At 38.6% G+C, this 19091-nt stretch overlaps 3 protein-coding genes across 5 annotated transcripts in view; 2 read left to right on the forward strand and 1 right to left on the reverse strand.

Annotated features, from left to right (window-relative positions):
- Nucleotides 1–19091, forward strand: part of LOC311292296 (uncharacterized protein) — a 204245-nt gene that overhangs the window by 82372 nt on the left and 102782 nt on the right. The window lies entirely within an intron of this gene.
- Nucleotides 1–19091, reverse strand: part of LOC311292401 (uncharacterized protein) — a 379414-nt gene that overhangs the window by 43866 nt on the left and 316457 nt on the right. The gene's annotated exons all lie outside the window — the stretch shown is intronic.
- LOC311291807 (uncharacterized protein) overlaps nucleotides 1–19091 on the forward strand; it is a 102293-nt gene that overhangs the window by 24812 nt on the left and 58390 nt on the right. For 2 of the 3 annotated variants that reach the window (XR_014627615.1, XR_014627616.1), the window contains exons 13-14: nucleotides 2455–3854; nucleotides 5261–5768. The gene's annotated coding sequence lies outside the window, so the exon portion shown is untranslated. Of the gene's footprint in view, nucleotides 1–2454; nucleotides 3855–5260; nucleotides 5769–19091 lie in introns of those variants that run through there. The other variant, XR_014627614.1, reaches the window with a different exon arrangement.

A 19091-nucleotide genomic window follows, 5' to 3' on the forward strand; every position in this document is an offset into this window, starting at 1 on the left:
CTTTCTGTGATGGAACCACGAGACGTCACTCGTTGATCGATCGTAGGTGTCTGGTAGGGATGTAGGCTCGTAGGAGTGAGTGAAAGTAGGAGGGAGCTGAGCCTGTGATAGATCTGTAAGCAAGCGTCAATGCCTTGAACTTGATGCGAGCAGCGATAGGTAGCCAGTGCAGAGAGATGAACAGAGGAGTGACGTGGGCCCTCTTGGGCTCGTTGAAGACAAGACGATCTGCAGCATTCTGGATCATCTGTAGAGGTTTGGTTGCACATGCTGGAAGTCCGGCCAGTGTTTATTCTTCATTCATTCATGATGCTGAAGAACATTCATGTTAGAAACATTCAAGCACGTCATCACTTTTAGATAAACAGTTAAACTATGAAATGGCTGCAAAAGTTTTTGTTTATTTTTACAAATGGTCAGTAAATGGAGGTTTCATATTGATTGTCAAACAAAATTTTTATATTTTAACTATTTTATTTTACATTTATTTTATATATCATTCACAATTTGCCAGAATTTTGTATATTTTGTATATAACCAATAATAATTCCAAAAGTACAAATTTACAATATGCAAAAAATTAGTTTTTTCTCAAAGCAAAATTAATTTGAGCTTGTGTTTCCGGTGTCCGATTCACATGCGTATGAAGTCAATGGAAGGAGAAGTTTAGTCTGACCAGCACTTAATAATTAAAATGTTTTTAATTACATTAATTAAATACAAATCTAAAAGTTGGTGTCAAAATGTGGCAGTATTGTGCATTTTAAAATTAAAATCATGTTAGATAGTTGTGTCATTGATCAAACATATTTAATAGTTCTTGCTACAGAATCATGGGATTTGTGTCTGGCTTACATGTGTTCACACTGTGACAAGAGATTCAGTCAGTCGTCACATCTGGAAACACATGAGATGATCAACACACTGTAACGCCTAACAGTTATATGTACTAAATAAAATATTACCGAAAGTTGTGCACACAATGACTGTCTATAACGTTTTAGAAATAATATTTGTAGGGCTGGGTATCGTTCAAAAAATTTCGATACCGATACCGATACCTTGATTTCGATACCGGTTCCTGAACGATACTTTTTTCGATACCAATTTTATGAAATCCATTTTAACAAGATTACATAACACATTAACTCAGAAAAACTTTGGTTTTATTTTTTCAGTTTGACTCATGCTCCTTAGTCAGTGCACAAAGGAACAAAAAAAAAGCACAAAGGAACAAAATATTCCTTATACATACATATACATAAGGAACAAAATATTTTTTTATAAAGAGCTCATGCTCACCAAAGCTGAATTTGTTAAAAAAATACAGTAAAACTTGTAATATTGTGGAATAGTATTACAATTTAAAATCTTATTTGAATACATTTCAAAATGTAATTTTTTCCTGTGTTGTCAAAGCTGAATTTTCAAAATCATTACTTCAGTGTCACATGATCCTTCAGAAATATGAAAACAGTTTTTGGAAACTATGATACATTTTTTTCATGATTCTTTGATGAATAAAAAATTTAAAAGAACAGCATTTATTTGAAACAGAAATCTTTTGTAACATTACACATGTTTTAAGGTAATTTTTGATCACTTTAATGCATCCTTACTGAAAAAAAAATTCTGACCAACACATTTTTGAACGGCAGTGTACATTCAGTAAATTGCAATATAAGCACTGTCAGAGTGATCAACAAGGTATCTCTTCATTTACCAGTCAAAGACGGAGCAACTTTCTGCTCTTATGTTTACTCCGTGCACTGTCAAGGGCTTCATCATATCTGTCGCGGTACCGGTCTTTGCAGCAATTATTTTTCCGCAAATACTGCATCGCGCGCTGTTGGCATCGAGCCTGGAGAAATGTAGCCACACTTTTGATCGACTTTTCCACATCTTTAGGGTATTGTGAGTGTGTGTGCTCGCGTCTCATTGAGTATGTGCGCGAGTTTGTGTGTGTGTGCTCGCGTCTCATATGAGAATGTGCGTGGACAGTTTGTGTGCGCGCGCGCGTCTCATATGAGTATGTGCGCAGAGTTCCGCGCGTCTCGTGTGTGTAGAGTTTGCGTGTATGTGCGTGAGCGACTTTAGGCGTGTCGTTGTGCATTTCATATGTATTTGTTTGAGCACTGACGTTGACGAGTTAACCCCTTAGGTATCGAAATCTGGTACCGAAAAACAAGTCATTTTTCGATACTCGATAGTATCGAGGCAATTCGGTCGGTACCTAAAAAGTATCGAACTCGGTACCCAGCCCTAAATATTTGAAAGATCAGTGTACTTCATTCATGGAAAGTTTCAGGAACGGAAATGATTATAATGGAATTTATAAAAAAAGGCATAAAAACTATTCCATCCATATCTCTCTCTTTGAATTATTTTGATGAAATCAAAAATGAAAATAAATTTGAAAATGAAAGTTTTTTTTTAATTTTATTTTTATTTCAGACCTGATGGAAGTGACGGAGGAGAGTGAAGAACAGAGTGAAGTGAAGGAGCAGAGTGAAGAACTGAGTGAAGTGAAGGAGGAGAGGGAAGAACTGAGTGATTTGGAGGAGAAACATCATGTCAAACCTGGAGAAAAACCTTTGAGTCGCTCAAAGATTAAAAATACATTTTTAAAGAAAAGAAGAGCCAAGAAATCTTTCACCTGCACTCAGTGCGGAAATAGTTACACAACCAAACATAGTCTTGACCGTCACATGAGAGTTCACACTGGAGAGAAGCCCTTCTCATGTGATCAGTGTGAGAAAAGGTTTCGATACAGAGAAAGTCTTAATCTTCACATGAGGATACACACTGGAGAGAAGCCGTTCACGTGTGATCAATGCGGGACGAGTTTCACATACAAACATAATCTTGATGTTCACATGAGGATCCACACAGGAGAGAAGCTGTTCACATGTGATCAGTGTGGGAATAGTTTCAGTCAGTCATCATCCCTTAATGTTCACATGAGGATCCACACAGGAGAGAAGCCGTTCACATGCCATCAATGTGGGAAAAGTTTCAGTCAATTAGCAAACCTTAATGGTCACATGATGATCCACACCAGAGAGAAGCCGTTCACATGTGATCAGTGCGGCAAAACATTTCATGGGTCATCAGGCCTGAAGAAACACCTGAGAGTTCATACGAAGGAGAAGCCATATTCATGTTCTGTGTGTGGAAAGTGTTTTTCACTGCTGCAATATTTACAAAGACATCAGAAAATTCATACTGGTGTGGGAGAGTACATGTGCTTTGAGTGTGAGAAGACTTTTAATACAGTGAACTGTTTAAAACTGCACCAGAGAATTCACACTGGAGAAAAACCTTACAAGTGTTCACACTGTGACAAGAGATTTGGTCGTTCAGCACATCTGAAAACACATGAGAGGATCCACACTGGAGAAAAACCTTACAAGTGTTCACACTGTGACAAGAGATTCAGTCGTTCAGCTAATCTGAAAACACACCAGAGGATCCACACTGGAGAAAAACCTTACAAGTGTTCACACTGTGACAAGAGATTCAGAATGTCATCAAATCTGAAAACACATGAGAAGATCCACACTGGAGAAAAAACGCACAGGTGTTCACACTGTGACAAGAGATTCAGTCTGTCAACATATCTGAAAATACATGAGAGGATCCACACTGGAGAAAAACCTTACAACTGTTCACACTGTGACAAGAGATTCAGTCAGTCATCAAGTCTGAAAACACATGAAAGGATCCACACTGGAGAGAAGCTGCACACGTGTGATCAGTGTGGGAAGAGTTTCTCTAATAAAAGTCACCTGAAGATACACATGAAGATCCATGTGGTGGAGACAGTCTCCACATCACCATAGTCTGAGATCACAGTAGGTAGTTCATCTTTATGTGCTGAGAAAAAAAAAGCCGCTTTTCCAGTTGTGTTTCCACTTTAGCCTGGTACGACACAATTACAAACCGTTCTCGGCCCTAAACTCTCAGCACACTTGGCTAACCGTGCCGAACCGCGATGGTTGAATGTGTATTGTGACATCGCCACTCAGGATTGGTCACTCTGTCTAAGTGACGTAAAAGCAATTTGAGTGACGCAAACACAAATTTATCATAAAATTAAAAGAAATAACATGGTTCCTGTACTCACCAACCATGTTATTTTTTTAGATGCGTTTTGTCCATAGGAATGTTTTTCACTGCTGTAAATGTACATGATGCTGTAAATATAATTAGCTTGGTTGTGGATTATTTTCATGATCAATTTCATCAATTAGTTCTTGCAGCCCTAGTTAATTAAAGTTTGTTTTGATCATCAAAAACAATTTAAGAAAATTAAACATCATGATACTGAAGAACAAAGAGGTTGCTGTTTATTCTTGATTCCTCATTCATTCATCAAGATTTACATTCAGGTCAAGAATATAAAAAGACATTTTTGGGATCCAAACACTGGGTTGTTATGTCTGACCCAGGATCTGGGTTACACAAAATCTAACCAAACTCTATAAAAACAACCCAAAAAATGGACCTAAAAGGCTTAACCCAGGATTTGGGTAGAAAAAATTGGCAAGATTTTTTTAGGGTGTAGTGATGGGAAAAACGAAGCTTTTCAAAGGTTCGAATTAGTTGAACCAATTGCTTCGTAAAAAATTATTCACTGTTTCGAAGCGTTCGAAATGCCACACGCTGTTCAGAACCGTGTAATGCAACAAAAACTCAAGCCAAACATGCATAAAAATAACTTTTGCAAACAATTTCAAATGTGTTCTTGAAGGTAATCAATCAAATGCAATCAACAAATCATCTAATACCATAAAACCCACATATTTAATACATGTTCAGAGCTTGTTTTGTTTGTTCCATGGATTGCTCAACAGACGAATAAGAGACTATCCACTACTATTATTATTTTTAATTATACAAATGTCTCATTTAAATGTCTACTAATGTTTAAAACTGATCAGAGATCAGGCAAAACCCATAGACACTTGTTCAATGGTTCACCACATGATGGGTTCGCAGTGATCGTTGACATTTAAAACATTTCGAAACGGTTATGAGGCAACAAAGCCTCGTTTACTGAAATCACGTGATTTTCGCAGGTTGATACACGCTCTGAACCACTGATTTGAAACAAAGATTCATAAAGGTGTCTGAGCTTCGTGAAGAAGTGTTTTGAAAGCTCCCATCACTACTTTAACTACATGAGTAAGACATGATTAGCAAGTTGTTTGGATAAAATAGACCATTGAAACTCACTTGATTTAATGTTTTTTTTTAGACCTGATGGACTTGAACAAGAAAGGAAAAACAGAAGACAAAAAATCTGTCTCCTGCCCTCAGTGTAAAAAAACGCTTCACATGAAAATCAAGGCTGAAGATTCACATGAGAGTTCACACTGGGAAGAAGCGAAATGCAGGAAGTCCTTTACTACAGACGATGAACTGAAAGACCACCAGAAAATTCACACTGGAAAAACCATTGGAGGCAAAGTTCAGGAGCCGAAGAAGAGGCCATAACACTTTTAAGAGAGACATAAATCTGATATTAATTAACTCGTTTACATTGTGTGTGTTTTTTAACATGTAGTTTCTCTTCCAATTCTACTCTTCAATGCAAACACAAGATATGCTTTCATGTATCTTTGGACACTTTTCTTCTCTTAAGATGCTTTGGCTCTTATAAGTCAGTAAAGAGAGAGATCTGTCTCATTCACTTTCACTTTTACTTAATGTTTGTATTTGGTTCATGTAATTATTAATTAAACTATTGACTAATTTTATCAACATCTCATTGTTATTGTCCATTTTCTTATTGTCTGCTGATTCTGCTTGAATCAGGAATAAGTTTAGTTCTGAAAGTCATGAAGTATCCTGATATGATTGCTTTTTGAGCTTAAATTTTCTCAATAGAGCTTTAGTAAATTATATTTTACCGCACACATGACTGTCATTGAATGAGACTGCTGTCTGTCTACATTATTAACAGTTTCACCCTTGATATCCACTATCATATATTCATTTCATAGTTTGTTGTAGTCAGTTTGATGTTTTATTCACACAATGAGGCTTCATGAAGTCAGAACAATTACTATGAACTTAAAACAACACCAGCCCCGGCTCCAGCTTTGAGATGTAGGGTGGACCAAGTGAATTTCCTAGTTTTAACATTTTTGATTTGTTCCCCATAACAAAACTTTATTTTTATTACAAAAGAGGCAGGTCTCGATATTTGCAGGGATAGAAAACTTGTTCTTTTAACAGAAAAGCTCTGATTGGGGGTTTAAATTATTAAAATCTGGAAACCGTAAGCCTGAACGCACGTAAAATAGTCAATGTGTTGTCGTCTCCTTTATTTGACACAAACAAGTGGTTTTGGTCAAGTTTAAAAAAACTCGTATTTTTTCGTCAACGATATTGCATGTGTTGATATAGTCACAGTTATCGTTTAAAGACGTGAAAGACGTCTCTCATCGTCTTGTCTTAGTCAGGGAAAAAATGTCGTCAACGAACATTTTTCGTCATAGTTTTTGCTAATGAAATTAACACTGGAAGAGAGAATGCTGCCAAGGTAGGTGAAGTGGTCCACGCTTTCCAGAGTGGTGTTATCCACTTTGATGATGGGCTGGAGTGATGGCTGGTTGGTTGGTGGTTGATACAGAACCTGAGTTTTCTTGATATTCAAGGCCAAACCCAGGGCTCTGTATGCCTTGGCAAAGGCATTTAGGATGCCTTGGAGGAGGGGCGATTCCAAAATTTTATAAATGGGGAGGCACTGGGGGGACCAAGAACCAGTCAGGGGGGGCCAATCAGAAAATTTAACTGAAAATAAATACTGGTTTAGAAAATATTAAGCACGATTTCCAAAATCTTGTGCAGTGCCACGTGCTCTAATATAGATGGTATTAAATTTTTTAAGATTAGACAACACGGTTCTGTTCCAATAAATAACAAATTAAAATCACACAGACATTATTTAGTAATTTAACATTATTTTATTTACTTTTTACATTACTTTATTTTCAACACAAAAAACCAGGAGGGGGGCCAATCATATTCCGGGGGGGCCCGTGCCCCACCTCTAGACGCCCCTGCCTTGGAGGTCTTCAGGTAAGTGTGCTGCAATGGCACACTCCCTTGTCCATCTTTGAATCTGAGTTCTCTGGCCATGATGGCCGTTCGTCTCTCAGGTCTGTCACTGGAGGTGCTGTCCATTAGAGTGCGCACATTCCAGGCTCCAAAATGAAATTTCTTTTGTTTCTGACCGCAAATGGGGTGTTCCCTCTGGACGCGGTAATCCAGTCGGGAGGTATGAGGCAGGCTATTTTTAGGGCACCTTTTCTAGCCCCTTCCCCATGTGGGGTAAGCAGAGCGGATCCTGAATAGGACTGCTTATTCATGGGTGTAGCTGCCGAAGAGCTCTTCTGCCTCGTTCCAAGAGCCCAGCGACTGATTCTGACACCCATCGCCTGATGTGCCAACTCATGATTAGGGGCTTCCAGACTGCACAAACCTGCCCCTGTCGCCACTTGCTGGTCGCCATAGGACTTTATCTGGGGTGGTAGGGTGGATTCCTTTTGTGGAGGACGCCTGTGCGTGGCGTTGTTTAACGTGTGGAGGCTGGTGCATACAGACCTTGGCAGGTCTGGGTCAGGATCCAGCGGCATGGAGTCCAAGATGATAGGGGACCCATCACTGCTGCAGCTTTCATCTGCCTTCCCAGCCGTTGTGATGCTCCACTTAAGTCAGCCATCATCCTCCGCCTGTTCCGACGTTGAGGTCTTGTCTTTTTTTTTCAGGGTGTGCTCCCTTAGCCTTTGCCTCTATAGGCTACCCCACAAGGCAGTGGGACTATTTACCCATAGCTGGTGCTGTGGTTGGCGGGTGCCAGGGCATGTCCACTGTTTGGTGGGCCTGTTCACTGCGCCTCTGGGTCCCACTGCTGCTCCGAGATCCCCTACAGTTCAGCCTGGGTCCGCGAGGGCCCAGTTACCGTGTGTGGCCGCAAGGAGGCACTGTAGGAGTCTTGACGGTGGAGAGGCTATGTACCGACAGGAGGAGGCTTACGCACTCGGCTCCTCTTTTCGCCCTTGCACAATGGCTAGTCGGTGGCAGTAGCTGCAAGCAGAATGTAGCAAGCAGAAGTAGCATGCAGCATGCAATATCTACTAAACTACTGCACTGACGCATCACACACGCCCTGTGTGACAACACACACACACACTCTTATGTATTTATTCACTAACATGAAGAATCACAGGACTAACCACATATTGTATTATCATAAATGTGAGGCTGAAACTATCGCATTTAACAAGTTCTATGTCGATTGATTTCTGGATATCGTGATGTTTTTTTTGTACACACACTTTGTGTTTTCATGTTTTATGAAGGCTTTCCATATACATAATGGTTTTTATACTGTACAAACTGTATATTATCTCCCCTTACACTAAACCTTCCCATCACACAATTTTTTCTTGCATTTTTACGTTTTCAAAAAACATAATTTAGTGTGATTTATAAACTCTTTTCCTCATGGGGACCAAAGTTTTTTTCCACCAAAAAATTGTGAGAAATAACAGTATTGTCTTCCAATAGAGCAGTTGTATAGGCTTTTATCATATATCCTGTCTCTGTTTCTAACAGCAAACATCTCAATAAAGTGAGATGATCTGTTGAGGATCCTGAATGACTTTCTCACACTATGAGTGTTGATAGTCTGAGGCTCATCAATATTAACAGATCTGCTGAAAACACTTTATTTCATGACAATAGTTCCTGTTTTCACCTCATTTATTATGCTGATGTCTTCAGATCTCCTGTAAATTGACATTTAAAGCTCATTTCATTGGTGTCAACAGACTGAGCTTACCATTATTTATATTGGAAAGAATATACACTATTTATATTATATTGTCCATGAGAATAAAAAACAAACCGTAACTTTTTTTTATTTTTATTTTGCAGATCAGCTCGTCCCACACTGTAATTATTCATCAGTGAAGTTCCTCCCACAAAATTACACCATCAGTGAAGCTCCTCCCACAGCAATGACACCATCAGTGAAGCTCCTCCCACAACAATTACACCATCAGTGAAGCTTCTCCCACAGCAATTACATCATCAGTGAAGCTCCTCCCACATCAGTTTACAAACAAATCCTGGAATATTCCCATCAGCTACAAGTGAAGACGAGCAGCAATGCATCAGGAGGAGCTGATATCTGTAAAGACTGAGTTTATTAAAGAGGACAGTGAGAACATGAGTGATCCAGAACCCTGCAGAATGAAACACACTGAAGATCCTGAAGAACAAATAGGTTGGAGTTTATTCTTCATTCATTCATGATGCTGAAGAACATTCATCACATTTAAGTCAAGTCAAGTCAAGTCAAGTCAAGTCATCTTCATTTATATAGCGCTTTTAACAATGTAGATTGTCTCAAAGCAGCTTTACAGAGATAAATGTATAATTTAACGTAAGATTGTTTTGGCTTTATAGCGGTTCTTTAATAAAGTTATTTTCCAGCTAAAGTTAGTTTTGATTGATTTGCTTCCGTCGCAACGATCATTTGTTTTAAATTGGGGCCGCCAAGACGACACCATTCTCTCTACACAGACTTTAAACGCGAACCTGTGAGAAACGCTGATGGCGTTCAGATGCGCATTAAGAACGGGTTCTATAGTTATGTGCGTTTGAATATATGTGTGCAGGTTTGGAATTCCCTACAAACCAAGCCTAAACAAATTACTGGTGTTTCCTTATAGTTTTAATTCAGAATTTTATTTTATTTTATCAATTCGGGGTAGATACGCAAATTGAGTTTTCCCAACGACGCTTTATCTGTAGAGTGGGAAAGGGATCCTCCATAGGGAGAGACTAGTTGGCACTTCAGCACTGCGTTGACACCGGGTCCAGGCGAAGGTCCTTCATCAGATCTGGAGACGGCCTGGATCCGGCAGGCTGCGGGAAAACCTTGGGATAAACAAAGACACTAAAATTAGCGTAGATGCCATTCTTCTCATGATGTAACAAGTACATCAGGAGTTATGGGAAGTGTTCCCGGTTCCAGCTGACCTAATCTATGCAGCCTAATATTGAATTATAGCAGTCTATAATGTATTATGTGAACGCTATGTCAAAGAGATGTGTCTTTAATCTAGATTTGAACTGACAGAGTGTGTCTGCTTCCTGGGCAATGGTAGGAAGGCTGTTCCAAAGTTTTGGTGCTAAATAGGAAAAGGATCTACTGCCAGCAGTCGATTTTGATATTCTAGGTATTATCAACTGCCCGGAATTTTGAGATCGCAATAGACGTGAAGGAGTATAATGCGTTAAGAGCTCGCTCAAGTACTGCGGAGCTAAACCATTTAGTGCTTTGTAAGTAATCAGCAATATTTTAAAATTGATGCGATGTTTAATAGGGAGCCAGTGCAGTTTTGACAGAACTGGGCTAATATGGTCATACTTCCTGGTTCTGGTAAGAACTCGAGCTGCTGCGTTTTGAACCAGCTGTTGTTTGTTTATTGAGCGTGCAGGGCAACCACCCAGTAGAGCATTACAATAATCTAGCCTTGAGGTCATGAACGCATGAACTAATTGTTCCGCATTTGTCAATGAGAGCATATGACGTAATTTAGATATATTTTTAAGATGGAAAAATGCGGTTTTACAGATACTAGACACTAGGGGTGTGACGAAATCTCGTGTTACGAGATCTCGCGAGATTAAAACGCGACGAGATTTCTCGTCGAGGTGAAAGTTTGTCTCGTGAGTTGTTGTGATGTCAGCGTGATGGAGCGTGAGGGTGAAATTAGTATTGAATATGCCCCTGCCACTTTTAAATCATTTGTGTGCCGGGCCAATCAGACACACACTCCGCGCACACACACACAATCACTGTCCCTCGCTCACTCGCGCGCGCACACACAAACACACGCTCACTCCCGCCGCGCGCACACACGCACACTCACTGTTGCTCGCACTCTCACTCACTCTTGCACACACTCAACTTGTCGTGGAGGACCGTTAAAATTAAACATGCTAGTCTTTCTGTCGTGATGTCCTGAAGCATTGCAGACGCGTAGGTTGTCGCCCACTATCACACACTATAGCCTACGAAACGAAACGATCGAATCTTGCGTCCCGACGCCCGTTGTCCTTTACGAATCTCCACGAAACGGATCGTGCCAAAATCGCGCTAAAATAGTGTAATCTGAACCAGGCAGGTAATAAACATTTGACCTATCACGCAAAGAACCTATTATAGCACTAAGACATGGGAACAGTATAGCTAACATTCATATATCACAAGTCATATCGACATCGCAATATTAAACAATGTTATCGCACATCGCAGCTTTTCCTCATATCGTGCAGCCCTCAAAAAGGTCTCAACTGCTGCCAGAAATCGTAGACATGCTTATATGTCTACTGTTCTGTGTAGTTAATTTATCTCTTTTTCATGCTTGAAGAAAAAATGTGTTTCTGTTTGAACTTGTAGTTTTGAGAGAGCAGTAGCCTACTTTGATTATGGATACACACTTACTGTTTGCATTTAAAGTGTTATTTCAGTTATTTATACAGGGGATGCCAGACGGTAGAGTTTATAGCAAAACATTTAGCAGTGTTTGCATGTCCTTTACTGCATAGAATTCATTAAAATAGAAGTAAAATAACATTCATTACAAGCTGATTTCAAAATGCACCTAAATTGTTTTGCATTTTGTGATTTTCAGTTGAATAAAACACTATTTTCCATTCATATATTTCATCATTGAGGATTTCTTAAAAATTGTGTAAAAATCTCGTCTTGTCTCGTTCTCGTGAACCCAATCTCGTGTCTCGTCTCGTCTCGTGGAGTAAGTGTCTCGTCACACCCCTACTAGACACGTGACTTTCAAATGAAAGATTGGTATTTAGATAAAGATTTAGATAAACAGTTAAACTATGAAATGGCGGCAAAAGTTTATTTTTTATTTTTTACAAATGGTCAGTAAATGGAGGTTTCATATTGATTGTCAACATCAGGTCAAACAAAATTTAAATATTTTAACTATTTTATTTTACATTTATTTTATATATCATTCACAATTTGCCAGAATTTTGTATATTTTGTATATAACCAATAATAATTCCAAAAGTACAAATTTACAATATGCAAAAAATTAGTTTTTTCTCAAAGCAAAATTAATTTGAGCTTGTGTTTCCGGTGTCCGATTCACATGCGTATGAAGTCAATGGAAGGAGAAGTTTAGTCTGACCAGCACTTAATAATTAAAATGTTTTTAATAACATAAATTAAATACAAATCTAAAAGTTGGTGTCAAAATGTGGCAGTATTGTGCATTTTAAAATTAAAATCATGTTAGATAGTTGTGTCATTGATCAAACATATTTAATAGTTCTCACTACAGAATCATGGGATTTGTGTCTGGCTTACAAGTGTTCACACTGTGACAAGAGATTCAGTCAGTCGTCACATCTGGAAATACATGAGATGATCAACACACTGTAACGCCTAACAGTTATATGTACTAAATAAAATATTACCGAAAGTTATGTGCACACAATGACTGTCTATAATGTTTTTAGAAATAATAATTGAAAGATCAGTATACCTCATTCATGGAAAGTTTCAGGAACGAAAATTATTATAACAGAATTTATAAAACGGGATAAAAACTAATCCATCCATATCTCTCTCTTTTAATTATTTTGATGAAATCAAAAATGAAAATAAATTTGAAAATCAAAGTTTTTTTTATTTTTTTATTTCAGACCTGATGGAAGTGAAGGAGGAGAGTGAAGAACTGAGTGAAGTGAAGGAGGAGAGTGAAGAACTGAGTGAAGTGAAGAAGAGTGAAGAACTGAGTGAAGTGGAGGAGGAGAGTGAAGAACTGAGTGAAGTGAAGGAGAGTGAAGAACTGAGTGAAGTGAAGGAGGAGAGGGAAGAACTGAGTGATTTGGAGGAGGAACATCATGTCAAACCTGGAGAAACCTTGAGTCGCTCAAAGATTAAAAATACATTTTTAAAGAAAAGAAGAGCCAAGAAATCTTTCACCTGCACTCAGTGTGGAAACAGTTTCAAAAACAAACAAAGTCTTGATCGTCACATGAGGATACACACTGGAGAGAAGCCGTTCACGTGTGATCAATGTGGAAAAAGTTTCAGTCAATCATCATCTCTTAATTATCACATGAGGATCCACACCGGAGAGAAGCCGTTCACATGCCATCAATGTGGAAAAAGTTTCAGTCAATTTGCAAACCTTAAGAGTCACATGATGATCCACACCAGAGAGAAGCCGTTCACATGTGATCAGTGCGGCAAAACATTTCATGGGTCATCAGGCCTGAAGAAACACCTGAGAGTTCATACGAAGGAGAAGCCATATTCATGTTCTGTGTGTGGAAAGAATTTTTCACTGCTGCAATATTTACGAAGACATCAGAAAATTCATACTGGTGTGAGAGAGTACATGTGCTTTGAGTGTGAGAAGACTTTTAATACAGTGAACTGTTTAAAAAAGCACCAGAGAATTCACACTGGAGAAAAACCTTACAAGTGTTCACACTGTGACAAGAGATTCAGTCATTCATCATCTCTGAAAAACCATGAGAGGATCCACACTGGAGAGAAGCCGCACACGTGTGATCAGTGCGGAAATAGTTTCTCTTTTAAAAGTCACCTGAAGATACACATGAAGATCCATGCAGTGGAGAAACCACATCAACACAGTCTGATATCACAGTAAGTAGTTCATCTTTATGTGCTGAGAAACAAAAGCTGCTTTTCCACCTTCAGAAAAGGTTCCAGTTGTGTTTCCACTTGAGCCTGGTACAGCACGGCACAATTACAAACCGTTCTCGGCCCTAAACTCTCAGCACACTTGGCTAACCGTGCCGAACCGTGATGGTTGAATGTGTGTCGTGACATCACCACTCAGGATTGGTCACTTATCTACACGGTGCGAGTTCGGACACTCGGGAGATCGGGAGATATTGCACACGTTACGAGTCAGTTAAACTGATAATCGTGTCAAAACAGCTGGTACACGGCACGACTGTCCTCCACGAATTTTATACCGAGCCGGCGGCAATCACGTGAGCTTTCGCGCTAAACACAGAGACCAGAGCTTTCAATGTTGCAAGCAACTATAGCTTCAGATAGAAAAATGTCAGAAATGTGTGTGCAAATGATTTGTTGAAAAGCAGAGAACAGTAGTCATTCCTTTCAACATAAATTTATATAGAGAGAGAGAGTGTGTGTGTGTGTGAGACTGTATGCGCACGCCCGTCAGCTGCCACTGAGTATAGCCCCATCGATCTAGCCTGTGTGGTTGTGTATGATTTGGCAATAGGGGACAGCCTATACACTGGTGAAAATCAGGCCGACTCCCTGAATTTTTTAAACATGTGCAACAATCGCACCGTGTACCATTCTCGGCCCTGAACTCTCAGCACATTAACCGTGCTAACCGTGATAGTTGAATGTGTATTGTGACATCTCCACTCAGGATTGGTCACTCTGTCTAAGTGACGTAAAAGCAATTTGAGTGACGCAAACACAAATTTATCATAAAATTAAAAGAAATAACATGGTTCCTGTACTCACCAACCATGTTATTTTTCAGATGCGTTTTGTCCATAGGAATGTTTTTCACTGCTGTAAATGTACATGATTGTACATGATGCTGTAAATATAATTATCTTATAAGCTTAAATATTAGTTGTGGATTATTTTCATGATCAATTTCATCAATTAGCTTTTTCAGTTAATTAAAGTTTGTTTTGATCATCAAAAACAATTTAAGAAAATTAAACATCATGATACTGAAGCACAAAGAGGTTGCTGTTTTTTCTTGATTCCTCATTCATTCATCAAGATTTACATTGTTTCAGGTCAAGAATATAAAAAGACATTTTTGGGATCCAAACACTGGGTTGTTATGTCTGACCCAGGATCTGGGTTACACAAAATCTAACCAAACTCTATAAAAACAACCCCAAAAAATGACCTAAAAGGCTTAACCCAGGATTTGGGTTGAAAAAATTGGCCAAGATTTTTTAGGGTGTAGTGATGGGAAAAACTAAGCTTTTCAAAGGTTCGAATTAGTTGAACCAATTGCTTCGTAAAAAATTATTCACTGTTTCGAAGCGTTCGAAATGCCACACGCTGTTCAGAACCGTTAATGCAATAAAAACTCAAGCCAAACATGCATAAAAATAACTTTTACAAACATTTGTGTTATTGAAGGTAATCAATCAAATGCAATCAACAAATCATCTAATATCCTACGTGTCATTGCGTGTCACGTGACACAACGCAGCAACAACAGAGCTGAATGAATGATGATCTGCTTTTATGTCATTTTTCCTTTTTTATTCAAAATATTCACAAATTTGTTAGATATGGCATGAAATATCTGATATTCCGGTTGTCAAATATATGCAAGTGGAAGTGTTTTGTTGTTTAAACAGATTTATAACGATCGCGTTAGTTGAGCTGTATGCGCGATGGGCGCCGCCATCTTAGTTTGTGCCGCAGACGCAGTTCAGAGAATCGGATCTGTTGGATTTACAACACGTGAATTCATCCACTTCTCCCGAAATACATAAAAAAGTAAGTGGCTGGTGAACTGGGAGAAGAATAGAGTAAACTTTAAAGTTACTTACAAAATGTGTATCTGATATGAATAAAACGTGTCTAATTATAATGGCAAGGATTATTATTGCCTCTTCCTTTAACATCAGTGTGTATTTTACAAACTCTAAATGTATTGTTTTTTTAGTACTTATATGTCTGAAACCTAAAATTAACATTATGTGGTTGAAAACACTGAAAAGTTGTGATATATGACAGCTCTGAGCGCGCCTGTCTCTGGCTCAGCGCCAGCCAACGCGCAAGAGCACATTTGAATTTAGCAGTTGATCACGTCATGCACTGACCGTTCTAATCACACCGATGTGATCGTACGTGCGAAAAGGTTTAATAATGTTTGTCATGTTTTTCCTCCTACAGAAATGATATTAAAAAAAAAATTCCATTTTCATATTTTTGAAAAAGCTCCAGGGAGCCACTAGGGTGGCGCTTAAGAGTCGCATGCGGCTCTAGAGCCGCGGGTTGCCGACCCCCGGCTTAGCTAAACAGGCGAATAAGAGACTATCCACTACTATTATTATTTTTAATTATACAAATGTCTCATTTAAATGTCTACTAATGTTTAAAACTGATCAGAGATCAGGCAAAACCCATAGACACTTGTTCAATGGTTCGCCGCATGATGGGTTCGCAGTGATCGTTGACATTTAAAACATTTCGAAACGGTTATGAGGCAACAAAGCCTCGTTTACTGAAATCACGTGACTTTCGCAGGTTGATACACGCTCTGAACCACTGATTTGAAACAAAGATTCATAAAGGTGTCTGAGCTTCGTGAAGAAGTGTTTCAAAATCGCCCATCACTACTTTAACTACATGAGTAACACATGATTAGCAAGTTGTTTGGATAAAATAGACCATTGAAACTCACTTGATTTAATGTTTTTTTTTAGACCTGATGGACTTGAACAAGAAAGGAAAAACAGAAGACAAAAAATCTGTCTCCTGCCCTCAGTGTAAAAAAACGCTTCACATGAAAATCAAGGCTGAAGATTCACATGAGAGTTCACACTGGGAAGAAGCGAAATGCAGGAAGTCCTTAGGCTTGTTCGACTTCATGCAGCTCTGCGCAATCCGATCGGTGGCTGACTTGAAGCAGTGCATGCCGGTTAGAAATTGTGTCCGACTTCATCCAGCGCCGACGCCACATGACTGTGACGTATGCCATCAAAGTACCGCGAGAGTGATTCGAGAGTAGCCAGAGAACTCAGCCAGCGCAGCTTCTCAAGAGCGGCTGCACGAGGGCTGATGACGACACAGCTGTTCCACGATTGGCCGGATTCACTGCATGACAACGATCACGTGTGTTTCGTGTTTATCCGAACACCTTTAGTTCCTCTAACGCTCACAAATCAGTTTTTTATAACAGTAAACACTCTTTTCATGTAGTTGCGATGTTATATTGTGTCATGTTTATTAAATTAAAACTGATTAAAAACGTAGACTCCACTTCATTGATAGTAACTTATGTTGAACTTTATTCTTGTTCAAACAGACGTTGCATGAAGCTGTACATAAAGTATTGAATTAAAATGTCTCTGAAACATTATTTGGCAAAAATTGCATTTATTTCACTTCAGCTGTGGTAAAGTATGCAAACACCACGTGAGCGGTCACTACGGGAACCAGAAAGTGTCCGACTTCACGTCTCCGTTTGCAGCTCCTCCCCGCCTGCACGCGGCTACTCTCGCCGATCGGTTACATCCAGCCGCAGCCGATGTCGAACACACCTCTTTACTACAGACGATGAACTGAAAGACCACCAGAAAATTCACACTGGAAAAACTTTTGGAGGCAAAATTCAGGGAGCCGAAGAAGAGGCCATAACACTTTTAAGAGAGACATAAATCTGATATTAATTAACTCGTTTACATTGTTTTTTATTTGAACATCTAGTTTCTCTTCCACTTGAAAATGCAATATACTTTCATGTATCTTTGGACACTTTTCTTCTCTTCTTCTCTTGAGATGCTTTGGCTCTTATAAGTCAGTAAAGAGAGAGATCTGTCTCATTCACATTCACTTTTACTTAATGTTTGTATTTGCTTCATGTAATTATTAACCCATTTGTGGCCAAAATTTTCTGAATGGTTTCATGCATATAGGTGTGTTAATAGTGTCCTATGTGAACATGTTCTGCATTTATTTTCCCCAGTTTTTTTTTTGTTTTTTTTCTTGAAAATCGTATTTGAATGTGCGGCAACTAGAGTTGCCGGTGGGCAAATATGTTGTATGCACCCCATCAATGTCAAATATGAATAGGAGGAGAACATTTGGTATCTGTCTCAAAATAACTGCTTTCAACAGATCAATCTTTATTCATAAACAAATTTATTATGTATAAAAGTCGAAGAACATTTGATGCAAACCCAAAAAAGCTTCATCTATCTTATAATCTCTTGAATATGAATATGACCTGAGCAAGCTAATCAATGTCTTCAGGATCACTAGAAACTCACAGCTAGGTGTGTTTGATCAGGGTTGGAGCTAAACTGTGCAGGACAGTGGCCCTCCAGGACCGAGTTTGAGAAACCCTGGTTTAGTGTAAGATTTTTGCCCATCTTTTGGAAAATGCAGTTTTAAAAGTAACAAATTATTACTTTAACCAGTAGATGGCTGCAGAGCTCCACTATTTACTATTTGACTAACTGAAATACATCTTTTCACAAGGTTTTCCAGTTGTATTCATATCTACATATTATGAAATCACAATTATAACAATAAAAGTTACTTTTTGTCAAAGTTTAGGCATTTTTTGTACTGGAAAAAAAAATCTGTTTTTCAATAATGTTATATTATGATTAGAATCAAATGAATTTTGTTAATGGACAAAATTCATCCTCAAAATCAGAAACAATAGAATCATATGGAAAACGGATGTTTGAAATAAATGATGAACTCTAAAGACTCCAACTTTTCTCTTTGTAACATCCTGATCAGGTTTGATTCTAATCATAATGTAACATTATTGAAAAACTGATTTTTTTGTTGTCACAGTGTCTGTTGTGTTTCCACTGGGTGTCCACTAGAGGTCCCTTCCTTCCTGTCTCCATTCATCCTGGAACCACATTTCCCATAATCCTTGTTTGTTCCCATTTATGGGAACAACACCCAGCTGTTCCCATTTATGTTGTTAGTGTCTGTGCATAAATACCCTGTTTGTGTTAGTTCATGTTACGGAGTCATTATTGTATGTCACTCGTCAACTCTAAGGTCTGTTTGGATCCACCCATTTCTCCGCTAGCGATCGTGACATTTGTTTTTTCAGTACAAAAACTGCTGAACTTTGACAAAAAGTAACTTCTATTGTTATAATTGTGATTTCATAATTTGTAGATATGAATCCAACTGGAAGAACTTGTGAAAAGATGTATTTTAGTTTAAAACTTTTAGTACGTTTAGAGCTCTGCTGCAGCCATCTATTGGTTAAAGTTTTATATATATA

This window comes from Rutilus rutilus, assembly GCF_951802725.1.
Source record: "Rutilus rutilus genome assembly, chromosome: 1".
Lineage (NCBI taxonomy): Eukaryota > Metazoa > Chordata > Actinopteri > Cypriniformes > Leuciscidae > Rutilus > Rutilus rutilus.